This window comes from Ambystoma mexicanum, chromosome 7q (genome assembly GCF_040938575.1).
Source record: "Ambystoma mexicanum isolate Mex_15411 chromosome 7q, UKY_AmexF1_1, whole genome shotgun sequence".
Taxonomy (NCBI): Eukaryota; Metazoa; Chordata; class Amphibia; order Caudata; family Ambystomatidae; genus Ambystoma; species Ambystoma mexicanum.
In genome coordinates, this window is record NC_090941.1 from 957,255,639 (window position 1) to 957,268,683 (window position 13,045).

The following is a 13,045-nucleotide window of genomic DNA, read 5'->3' on the forward strand; positions in this document are numbered from 1 at the left end:
TCGAGGATGATCTCCCCGTCATTGTTGTCATCCTCAAAAAGTTCCTCATCAGTCAATTCTCTGAGGGGCATTTTGGTATCTATACATACCACAGTGTGCCATTGACAACCGTGAGGGTCAGTACCCAGTACTACAATCCTTTTTGCAGATACTAGCAACCCTTCTAAGTCAAAAGATAGTATTGTGCTCTGCAACCAACTCAGGGAATACTACAGGTCGGAAAATTAAGTCAGTGGGCACTCTCCAGCAGATTCATGTGATCTGAGGGATGGCTCGTGCAAGCTCTTTGATGCCGTAAATGAACATGTCCGGGTTCACAGGGATACCTCGCACTGCCACATCACTCGCAATGGCATGTATCACGATCACATGCCAGGCATGGTACAGACAATAACTCTGTCTATAAATGAGATTTTCATGTTCAGCTTGCTAAGCAGATCCCTACTGAGCAGGTTGACAGGAGAAATCTCAGAATATAGGAGGGGGCCCTTATGACATTACCTCCCACTTTGACATCTAGATCTTTTGTGTATGTAACCGTTAAAACAGCGCCAGAGAATCCTTGCGTGTCAAGAGTCTTTCCTGATAGTGGGAAGTCACCTTTGGTGATGCATGACTTTTTCGCTCCCGAGTCCACCATAAAGATTAATTGTTTTTTCTCTATCTCTGCCCCCACCAATGGTTCCTTTTCTGGATGTAGGGTCATTGACAGGACTGGAGATGCAAGTGCTCTCTGTGGTCTGTCCTAGTCAGGGTATGTGTCTGTTCCAGGAATGAGAAAGCGTTTCCTGCCACAACTGTAGCACCCTGAAATGGGCCTCTTTGCCATTAGGTGCAATACAAAAAGCATTTATATTCTCTGTTGGCTGTAGGTTAGGGCAGGGCTGATAAGCTTGGACAGTCTACTGCAGATATTGTGGGTAACAAGGGCTGAGGAATTGCGAGGGTAGCTGTATGCAAGCCTCATGGATCTCATATGGTATCAAAGTCATCCTGAGAGGTGGTCCTTGGGGGCTACCTGGATGGGGAGAGCCATAATACTGCTGGTTATAGTTGTAGCTCCCTCCCTGTCTGCATCAACATTCCCTCGCAAAATGCCCCCACTTTCCACACATCCAACACTGCCCTGGCCCACTCTCCCCTCAGTCCCGGACTGCCAAATCCCCCTCCTCTAGGCCCCTGTAACCCACCTCATCTTCGTTGCTGACCTCCCTGCCACAATAGATCTGAAAATTGCTGGTTTCCTCCCCAGGCCCCTTGTCCTCCTACAGCCCCTATTATTCCCTGTACTGCATTTGAAATGCACCCTCCCTCTTCCGTCTGTTCTGGCGTGGGCGCTTTCGATACCGCAGCCACTTTCACCAGTTTATTTTGAACCTGTTTCACTTCCTCAGCCTGCTGCTTTTGTACTGTTTCTTTCTCTCGCTCTTTGATCCTCCTAAAGTGGTGGACATTGATACTTTGGATCTCAGGCTACCCCTTAGCTTCCACCCCAGCTATCTTGTCAAGTGCCTTCTGCACCTCTTTGGATAGGCCCTGATTAACTATGAAATAGAAAAGTGATGTAGGTTGGGCACAGGCGCTGCCCACTTCTGCTCTCCACATCTCTTGAACCCTAAAAATATACTGTGCAGCGTCTTCCTCATCTCCCATTGTGCACTGCATGATCCACTGTAATTCTGGGGTGTCGCTGAACTTTTGCTCCAACGCATCCCATACCTGTACTCTAATCCTGTTAAATGATGCTCCATCATGGGCATCATTACTCAATGTTACTCACGGGTACCCTGCTTTACTCCACACAGTCTCTGCTTGGTCTCGAACTGCGGCTACCAACACACTCTTGATTTACCCAATTGTTGAGGGTTCCCCCATTGTGTTCTTTTCGAATGCATAGATCAATTGTGCAGCCCTCGCTGTGCGTTGTGCGAGCACTTTAAGGAGGTTACCTGTGCCAAATTGTGCCCAGGGTACATAGTGCGGTTGCCCTGCACCTTTGTGTATTAGAGGCATTTGCATTTTCATTTTTCCTTTCCTGCCCTTAGTTACACTTCCTTTTTTCCGTGCTAACACTATTCTGCCAAAACTCTCTTTTAATCTTCCATCCAATAGACTCTCTAGTCTCAGTGTGGCCTGGGGCACCTGTGTGGTCACTCCCTTCCCCTCTTCTTCAGTGTCATCAAAATCACTCCAGTACTCCTCATCCCATCTTTGGGACCCTGCCTTTTCGTACCCCAGGCTATCTGTCTCCACATCCTGCTCTACAAGGGCTGTTCATATAGGCACACTGTCTATTCTGAACAGGAAATTGTCTGATTTCCACTCATCCCTGAATGGTTGTGAGGGTGCCCCTGCGGGCAACATAGGTGTTTCTACCAGACTTGTCACATCACATGTTGACTGTAAGTCTTATTCAGTGTGTGTTGATCCTAGTGTTACCTCTAGATCTCTCGCGCTCACCCCATTGTGAGCAGCAACTTCTTGGGATGAGATGTATGGCAGGGATGGGGCCGTGCTTGGTGTAGCCACCATAGTAGCCACTGACACATATGTCAGGTTTGTACACCCTTCCGCTGGGCAAGTTGCTAGCGGTTATATCCCTTTTTCATCTACCCATTCTTCTCAGTCCCCCATGTACTCCTCTCCTTGTTAATGTATGTGTCGCCTCCTCCCCCTTTGGTTCCTCTGTTTCTTCAAACATTTTCCAGAGGTCCAATACTTCCCTTGTATTTTGCAATGGCTTCACCTTATAGTTTACTGTCGGAAAGGTTGACATGTGCTCTAACGCACCTCGGTCAAACCATCCTTGCTCTGGCCAGGAGTGGGACATTCCCGCCCTTTAGTCTCGGTCACCCATTGATTGTGATATTTCTTATTCTTCTCACGGTATAGGGGCAGGGACTTGCATATATGGTTTAGCTGTACGTCAGTCCCCATAGTCGTGCATCTTGTAGTAGGGCTGCACCTATGCTATTGTCAAACAGTTGAAACAATACATTGTTTAAAACATATGCAATTCAGTCTTATTTCTAATACGTGGCAATTATGTCAATGAGTTCACAGAAAGTTATCAATTCACTTTGCCCCCACCTGCTATTCCGCAATAGAGATTTTTCACGCACTCACCACACTCTCTCCTCATACTTCCACATACAGCATACGTGTAAATGGCACCACAATCTCCCCTCACTCGGGGAGGCTACCTTTTCCTCTTATTCCATTATCTTAATATCCTTTAAAAAAATTATAAAAAAAGTTTAATAAAACAACACAATCCATAAACACATCCCACTCTCATTTACACTTGCCCTACTTTGTTATCCCTTGCAGGCTATACTCACGTGTTCACATTCTCCCAAAGACCTCCGTTCACAGGGTTCCACAACAGGCCTGCATCTCTCCTTGGGGCCACACCCCGCACCAAAGGGCAGGCGGGATTCTGCAAAGATGGCTCCCACAAGGCCACTCAGCGTACGCGTTTTGGGACTGGTCATTGTAAGGACGCCTGGATACCTCTGCAGGTACGGGGGCGGTTGGATCACATGGGGGTCCTCAATTGAAGGCGAGCCCCTGTTTATGTGTTTATGCACACTCCAGAATGAATACGACCCTCTAGGGAAATAAGCCAGGAGAGAGCTTGCAAGGATAACAAGGTTTAATCGTACAAAATACCAGCAAAGAACTCTACTGCCCGAGAACGTGCTGGTTCATCTTTGTACAAGCAGAAGCTTAAAAAGCCGGGTGGCATCATCACATACAGTACAAATGAGCGTCACTAATTGGTGAGACCATGTACATGGGCCAGCTCCATAGGCCAGCTCCATAGGGGATGCCAGGCTACAATTGGTTGGTTTCTACGCCATCGGTCAGGCTCCATGTAGGTCAGCTAGGCTCATTCTTTCCGTGCGTGAAGGTCAGGTTGCTCACGAGTTTGCGCTATATTACCTCTGCACCAAGTTTAATAGTGCGGGTCTCTACCCCCTTATACACACTATTTCATAGGGGATTCACCTCACCTTAAAGCACATATGGGGTGGCACATACTCATTTCCATCCCAACAGCAACCCCACACTTGTTAAGCACTCGTTTAGATACAAGTGGATGGCACAGTCAGTGCTCAGTCAGTGCTCAATCCCCAGTCTTTGGTGGCATACATGGGCAATGTTCATTCAGAACATATGCAGATGGGCAGGCCGGTCACTGGGAGACACACATTTCTAGTTATTATTTGATAATGTATTGCACAGCTTCCCATACCAACCAAACTGGAAACAATTTAACCGGACTCAAATACCCACTGGAAAAGTCAGGTGGATACACTGCACCCTCAAGGAGGACACCTTAGACATTTACATCACAAAGGGCCACTGCATGCTCAAAAGACCTACAGGAATAAAGACTGACCAGAACGAAACAGAAATGGGTCAGCTTTGCCAAACATTTGCAATTCCCTGACACTCAAAGCTTTGACTAAGAAACACGGGTGGTCTGGTCAGTCTCCCCTGCTCTTGCCCATCAGACATGGCGCTCCAACCCCACCACACAATCATCACAAAATGGAGCCCTGAGCAGTAAGAACTAATCCCACAGATGGACAAAACCACAACAAAAACCTCTAGTCCCAGGTGAACAGTAGGATCGAGCCCAAAACGTTCAGCTTGGCATCAAATACTAACTAATAGCTGCAGTCTTCATTAAACCTCAAATGTCCCATTTCCTTCCCCAAACAAACACGCTCGCCTTTCCTTCTCCTACTGCCATTATACTACACACAGACCACCATGGCTTTATAGATAGTTTTACCAAATTAACACGACAATGAAATGCCAAAGCTTACATCTATAGCTCCATGACCCACCCCTCACACCAGTGGCTAACCTGGTATGCCAGTACTGTCATCAAATACATCTTGGGTTCTCAAATACCCAAGTGGCAACAGTACATGCTACATAGACACGTACGGGTACTGGTAACCTATGTACTTCAGGCTAGCACTCATCTCTTCAGGTTCTGCACACACCTACTTCTCTGTCATACTACTCCTTCTGTCACACTAACAGCCTAACCCTGACTCCTCTCTTGCAAAGCCATGCACAACGAGGCTTCCAAAAGGGTGGTGATGCTCTATACAAGACTGCATTGCGTTACATGGCGTCAAAAGGGCTAACCTAACTCACATCAAAGGTACCAAAAAACGTAGATGTCCAAGCTCCCCCAACTCCAGATGCGGGTTAGTTGTACAGTCCTGGGAAGTGTCTCAAATCAGTGGACTTTACAGCACGAGCTGCTAGATGATGGAACTATTTGGGGCCACAGGAGAGAGAAGCTTGGTAAGTTTGGTAGCCCAGTAGCATTCCTTGATTTTCATTAACGCTTCATAACAATATGTGCAATAATAACATAGTAACTGAATTTGCAGCCAGCGTAATTGTACGATTTCTTTTCACCTCCAACAGCTTCAGCTGAAAGTATACCTACTTATCGTAAATCACGTGTTTTGCTATCGTCATGACAAAAGACTTGACAAGCCACTAAGGCGGCGGGGGGAGGGGGGGCAGTGGGGGGGGGTGGTTTGGCAACTAGCAAACAGCTAGGCATCCCAGAAATCCGTAACTATGTGCAGCTTTTTAGCGGAATTGTTTTGATGTCATTTTCAGCTTCCTCGAGAGTGTAATTGCGTGTTCGATGAATGGAGATAAAAAAAACTCAAGTGATCCACAGATATGGAAATAGCTGACAGTGCAGAATGGAGACCTGAAAAAGATAAAAACGTACATGTCATTTAAAACCTTCAACATTTATATACTTATATATTTATATCACGAAACATGTCCCAACACAACACACATCCATTCCAGATGAAAATGTAAAACCTTCTTGTTGCAAGAAAAAAGAGAAAACCCTGGCACTCATTTTTAGATAAAGTGCAAAAAAGAAATGATTTTATTAAACCCTTAGGGCCACATCACGAGTTCGGCGGTAATGCAGCGGTTTTCCCGTTGAACGTAAATAGCGCTAACGCCAAGCCCACCGGCGGATAATCCGCCAGATCACCAGTTTTCATGCACGCGCACAGGGACATGGCGGTAGCGCAAATAGCGGCGCACCGTGCCATATTGTGCTAATAGTGTACGCCATGAGCACGCGCTATTAGCGCGCGGGAAACGCGTCCCCACCGGAATGGGAAACAAAGCGGCAGCCATCTTGGAAATCACAATCCGTCAGATATCACAGCCCCTGGAAGCCATCCACCCCATTGAACACCAAATCATGTCACAGGAGCGCACTGGAGGCAAGTCTGCCCTGGACAGGGTGAGAAAGCCCATATTTAGCGACCAGGAGCTGGCTGTACTGGTGGAGGAGGCCGAGATCCATCACAAAGAGCTGCAGCAGCGCAAAACCAGTGGCCAGCGCAGAGCACAGATTTGGGGCAACATCAGCCAAAGGGTCACTGCAGTGGGGCGCGTGCCCCGGGATGGGGAGGATTGCCGCAAGCTCCTCAACAACCTGCTTGTGAGAGTCTGCGGCATCCTCTCACAGCACAGGAGTGCAAGCAGGGGCACTGGAGGAGGGCCACCACCACCCCCACCCGAACTCACACCTTGGGAGGAGAAGATGAGTGCCCTGATTGACATCGGCACCATCGAGAGAATTGGTGGAGCGGAGGCAGGCACTGGCATTGATCCAACTGCAGGTGAGTCCTACCCCAAATGCATGCAACTGAAAGTACCTCAAATGCAGACCGTGAGTGAATGAATGTGAAGAAATGCATGTGAGGCACTGCAGACACCCATAAGTGACCCCTTGATCCATTGAACCGTAGTGCTGCCTAGACTACCCTGCATGTGCAGTGCATCAATAGAAGGGGCAGGGGATAGACATCCATAGCCATTAGACAGCTACGTAGAGTGTGAGTGTGCAAGAATACAACCCAGGACCCTGAGCGCAGTGCACCCCAACCCCGCATGTAATCTTGTCACACAAACATTCCCATGCAGTGTACCTCCACACTCACACCAAGCACCACATGGCGACTGAACAAAATGCAAGTTGAATGCATGATTTATACTATCTTCAATCCCGCTTGATGGCATGAACTGCATGATACTAATGTAGGTTGCCTTGAACTCAAACCACACCCTATGTACACCACAGGCACATGGCAAACCATACGGGATGAAGATGATGGGGAGGAGGCCACACCATCACGGCACCCGAGGCAGCGAGCCTCCACCAGCACCACCACCCCACAAAGGGGCCGCACGGAAGGGAACCGACGCAGGCCACCTCCCACTTCACCACAACGCAGCCCTACCAGACCGCTGCAGAACCCACATGCCCACAGGGAGTCCACGGCCAGCTCGCCCCAAGCCACCAGGCATAGCCCCGATGCAGAGGGACTCACCTGTGGATCGGAGCCCGATTTGGAAGTGACACCTCCACGTGCGCATCAGGCAGGACGTCTGCATTCACCCGGAAGCAGTGACGCTGAAGGGATGGTCACACCACAGGGGACCCCAGGGCCAGGCACACAGCAAGCACAAACCCCACGGGTGCATGTGCGTCGTGTCCGCACACTGTAAGAGGATTCACTTCAACACTACAGCTAAGTCAATGCCTTGTCTGGGATACTGAATGGAAACCCTTATTGATATATCTTTGTGTCCAGTTCATGAGTTCTGGATGACTACCCCTATATAACACCTCTCTCTTGGAATCCCCCTGACCCCACTGAGCCAAGAAGTAGTTCTGTTTTGCAAGTTTAAAAGGTTTATTTGAGAATTTAAACAATATATATATATATATCACACTTTATAATAAATTAATAATTGAATATCACACTTAATCTGAGCAGTAATCAATAATGGATAGTCTGGCACTAGCACACTTCTTTATAATCAGTGATGAGTGGTTATAGGATGGATGAGATAGCAACAATACTTTTATGGTTTCAAATAGATGCAATGTGGAATGAATATGCAGTACAGAAAATAACTTGATAGGATTTCAGCAAAAGACAATGTAATCACTTTTTTGGACAATTCACCCCCCCCCCTTTATGCAATGTAAGGAGATGAAGATGAGAGCACACAGTTCTTAGGAATGCAATCAAATAGAATTCAGTTCAATTCCCCCCCAGCAGCTTATACAACAGATAGGAGTTTTGAAACACAGGCAAAATGCTTTGAATATGGTGACAATGCAGTGAGAAATATTCTGAAAATGCTTTTAATTCCCTTCAGGAGGTTCAGGGTGAGTGGTATCTAGTTAATATTAGTTCAGGCTCACTCTAGCAATGATTCAGGGATGGTTCTTAGGAGGCAAACGAAATTTTAGCAGTTCAGGCAAAAGCTGCTGATTTTTACAGGTGGCTGAAATCAGGCCAAATCGCAATTCGCGGCAAAATTCGCGAATGCGTGAATCACGATTATGGCAAAAGTATAAGGAGTAGCAAGTCAGTTCTAGGTTCGTTGAAAAGCTAAGATTCTAAGCTTTCAGAGGGAAGTTAAATCAAGTTTCTAGCACAAACGGTTACGGAGTTATGAATGATTTGTGAAGGTTGTTTTTCGGATTTGAAATTTTAAAAGTTCAAAGCGACAGGTTACAGCTTTGCAGCTGCAGAATTGACAAATGACAGTGGTGCAGCTTTACAAATGACAGGTGACAGTTAGGAGGCAGTTCTGGTTAGATTAAAATAGTTTGGATTAGATTATTTTAACTAAGAGATTGGTTCTGCACAGTTCTGCTAGGTACTCACAATATATTTTTGAAATAGGCCTCGCCACGGATGTGGTCAGGTTTTGGACTGGACTCCGGTTCTGGTCTCGGCACTTCACAGTGATCTGGATCAGCTCTCTGGTTCTGCTAACGATTTTTTTGGCCTGCTGACAAATACTTTTGCTTGCAGTGGGCCTTCTTGGTTCAAAGTTCTGTAGTCTCTGTTTAGCTTGGAAGTCTAAGTGTAGGATCTCTGGATGTGAAGTCGTCGGCCAGCATGCTCCGCAGCAAATGGAATTGAATGTCCTCTCTAGCTTCCAGTGGCTCTTTTTATGTCTTTTGAAAGTGGGTGTGTGTGCAACATCACTAGCCAGCCCCTCTCTCAACTGCCCATTGGTCAAGCTTTCCGCACTGCTTTGATTGGGGGAAGGAAATGTGTGTCATGGTGATGCTGTTTTATGGTCTGCAGAAAGGTTACTCCCCTGTCAAATTGCACACAAATCTATATTTGACCCAAATACATATTTGCACAGGTACACATTTGTTTAAAATTACATGCACCCATCACATATCACATGAGGTATACTCTGTTCAAACTCTGCTCTTCCTGGGGGCTTGCATTCAGAAATGGCAACATTTTGTGCTTTTTAGTGGGTTTTGCAACATCGGATTTTTCTCCAGATTAATACACATGTACACCCCCCTCCCACACATATCTCAGTAACTTTCCAGGTCGCTAGCTTAAACACAGAGTATGTGGTGTCAATAAATAGCAGGGTTTTGCCCCAGAACATCACACAAATTCCCAACGCGTCTTAAAACGTGCACAGTAAAATCACAAGAATTATGGTGCAATTTAAATAATTTTGACAAGTCCGCACTGTGAGTTATACATCTTTCTTAGAATCATATTCTGGCCAACAGGGGTGTGTCTTTTCAGGTCACATGGTGTAGAAACCAGTTTATCCAGTTTCTGCCAAGCTCAGAGACCCTGCCCCTCCCAGCTTCTGCCAAGAGGAAGCTATTTTACGGTCCCCCCAATAAACCATCTGCCTGAGTCAAGGCAGGGCTTTGTTCAAAAGGAAGCCATATACGACCACCCAAATAAACCATCTGCCTGGGCCCTTTCTTTAGTTTCTTGCAATCCCCTGGTAATTCAATCAGAGAGTGTGTGACCTCCTTTTGGCAGGAGCAACAGAATGCAGCCAGGCCTGGGAATGCATTTGTTGGGGAAGCCCCCACTCCTGTCGGGGGTAGCTGTCTGGCAGAATTCCAGTTTCCTTAAGCCAGGTTTCAGGTAAAATGTCACTTTTTGTTCCCCAGTTTAAGTCAAGACACTTTTTACATATGCAGCTAGAATGCTGATTCTAAGTTCAAAACTTTGACATTTTAACAGTTACAAACTAGGTGACACTCAAAAGTAGGTCACTAGGTTAATTTAAACATTTTCGATTTTTGGTAGTTTTAAATCCAGTTTCAGTTAGGCTGCTGCAGACCTGCAGAGCTCAGCCAGTCTTGTTATGAACATTGTTTTGGGGCTCTTCAACTTCCCAGATTTTGTATGCACACATACTTCATTCTGCCAGATGTCTGCTGGTGTTCAGTGAGATTTTTGGATATGTTGCAATGTTTGAAATAGGCATTTTGAGCTGGCATTCAGGGAAACAAAAGGTGATTTTAAAGTGCGGTTTTTCCTGTGGCACACCTTTCACTCATGGCACCCCGGTCCATCCTGCTCGCACTGGTGGGTGGCAAGTTAAGGCAACCATTTTAGTGTGCACAAACTGCGTGGTTTTCCTGGATTCCGGCGCACATGTGGGCTTTTTGGCCATCTTGGATTTTCTAAGCCCACAGCACCAAATGTTGCAGCATGATAGCTCAAACGTGGGTCAGGACACCCAACAACACCACAGCCAGATGAGGACACACCCTCATATGGCAGCCTTGAAGACCGGCACTCAGAGCCCGGCAGCCCAATCCCAGCCGGCAACATGTCCCCATGCAGCCCCCCCAACAGCGCACAAGTGGCAGGCCAGCACCTGCCACACCAGGGGTACCCTTCATCACGGGGGCAGCAGTGATGGTCCAACTTGACGTGATAGAGGCCAAACAGGCCAAAGTTGAATCTATGGTCAAGGTGCACAGCCGGCACATCAAGGCTATCAGTGCATCCATACGCCATGGATGCAAGTACATAGCACGTGACAATGCGTGCACACGCAGAGTGGTAGAGCAATGCACCGCAGCCCTGATAGGGTTTGGGCAAAGGGTGAGGGAGTTGTGCGAGGCAGTGTCAGCACTTGCTGAGCAGACAAGGGAGGGGTACAACCTTCTCCGACAGCACATGCAGGCACCCGGTCAGTCACTTCAACCTCCACCACACCCATTGAGCCGTCTCCTAGGCGCCGTTCAATGTGCCACCTGAGGTCACACACACCAGAGGGGCCTGGTCAAGGAAATCACCCACGACCATCCTAGTCTGACATGGCATCGTTGTGGGTGCCCTGATAACAAACATGCACCTACCTGCACTGTTGTGGGGAGTTCACTGGGGGGAGGGGTGATTATGTGCTGGGTGTTCACCGGGGGGATTGTTACACTGAGAATAAATCGCGTTTCAAAAATCACAAAGCATAGACAGTAGTGATTGTGAAAAAGTGCTATTTAATGTTGAAGTGACATTTGTTAAATGTAGCCATCACCCGTTTAAAAAAAACATCAATCAATCCCTGTCTTGCCAACCTCCCCTCCCTCAGCCCAAAACTTTGTGCACGTGCAGCACCTTCAGGCACATCACCTTTACTCCCATCCTCAGGTGGCTGCACATGAGCATCAGGGGGCAGTGGACATTCCTGCGACAGCAGATGTTGTGCACCATGGCACATGTCAGTACAATTTTCCCAACTTTTCTGGTGCATACATCAATGCCCCCCCGTATGGTCTAGGCACTGGAAGCGTGCCTTCAGCAGTCCAAATGCCCTCTTCACGCAGATCCGTGTACGAGCATGGGCAAGGTTGTATGCCCGCTCCGCTGCAGTGTGTGGATGACGCACAGGGGTCATGAGCCATGTATACTGGGGATATCCAGAATCACCTGCAGGGCAGAGAAAGCATGTTTGGGGATAAGGTAAGTTCAGTGGGTGTACAGGGCTCAGTCATCAGTGTCATTCTGCCATACTTGTCATTTGGTCAATAACATTGTGGAGTGTGCTGTGCTACGAGCAGCATTGAATCAATGAGGTACTCACAACTTGGTACGCCTCTGTTTCAGTATGTGACAGTGCTCATTCACTTGTCACTGGGTAAGGGGGCGCTTCCATCTGCTTGTGCATGCGAGAAGTGGCTACCTCATGTGTCATTGCCATTCCCTTCGGCTGCAGGTGCATCTGCTGGTTGTCACTATTCTGTACTGTTCTCCATGCATTTCATTGGCCATTCAGGGGACAGGGTTTGTGGGATGTACATTGGCATTACTCAGGCTACTTATGTGTGGTGAATTTGTGGATGTGGAGACTTTTGTATTACATTTGCATGACTGTCGGGTGGGCAGGGTGGGATGTTTGTACTGTGACAGTGTTGGAAGCCATAGTGCTACTCAAACAGGAGGCTTTGTGGTGGTAGGCCTTCCATATGTCACTGTGCTGCCACATGTCTTTTACATCCTGAATGGGTGTCTTTTGCTGTGCTGGACATGTCCAGGGTTTCACGTGCAAAGTGCTTGATTGCAAATGCTGCACTGATGGTGCTGCCTATTGACATTCAGGGATTTCATTGTGTGTGACCAGCACCATCAGTTGTGGATTAACATGCATTATGGTATACATTTGTACTCACCCAGCAGCCATGTGTTTTGGCCTTGGTGATTTTCCATGTACGCTGGCAGGGTACTGTTGCGCAGTAACCATGGAGTTGTGGATAGATCCTGGGTAGTGGGCACAGCAGTGGCTGAAGGTGAGGTCAGGGCCACATGTCATCTTCACATTCAGGGAATGGTACTGTTTCCGGTTTCTGTAGGCTGCCTCATGTTCCTGGGGTGGTACGAATGCTACATGTGTGCAGTCCAGGGCTGCTATTACATTTGGGACTTGGGCAATGGCATGGAATTGACCCTTCAGCTGGTTCACCTGTGCCTGTGTGGCTGGCAATGCGATGTGCTCATTCACATGATTCAACAGTGCATCCAGCACCTGTCCCAGCATGGCACTGAATGTGGACTGGGCCATGCAATGCATCATGGCAACGGTGTGTTGGTAGCTGCCAGTCCAGAAGAATTGTAGAACAGACACGAGCTTCACTAGCGGAGGTACTGCTGTGCTGATGGCTATG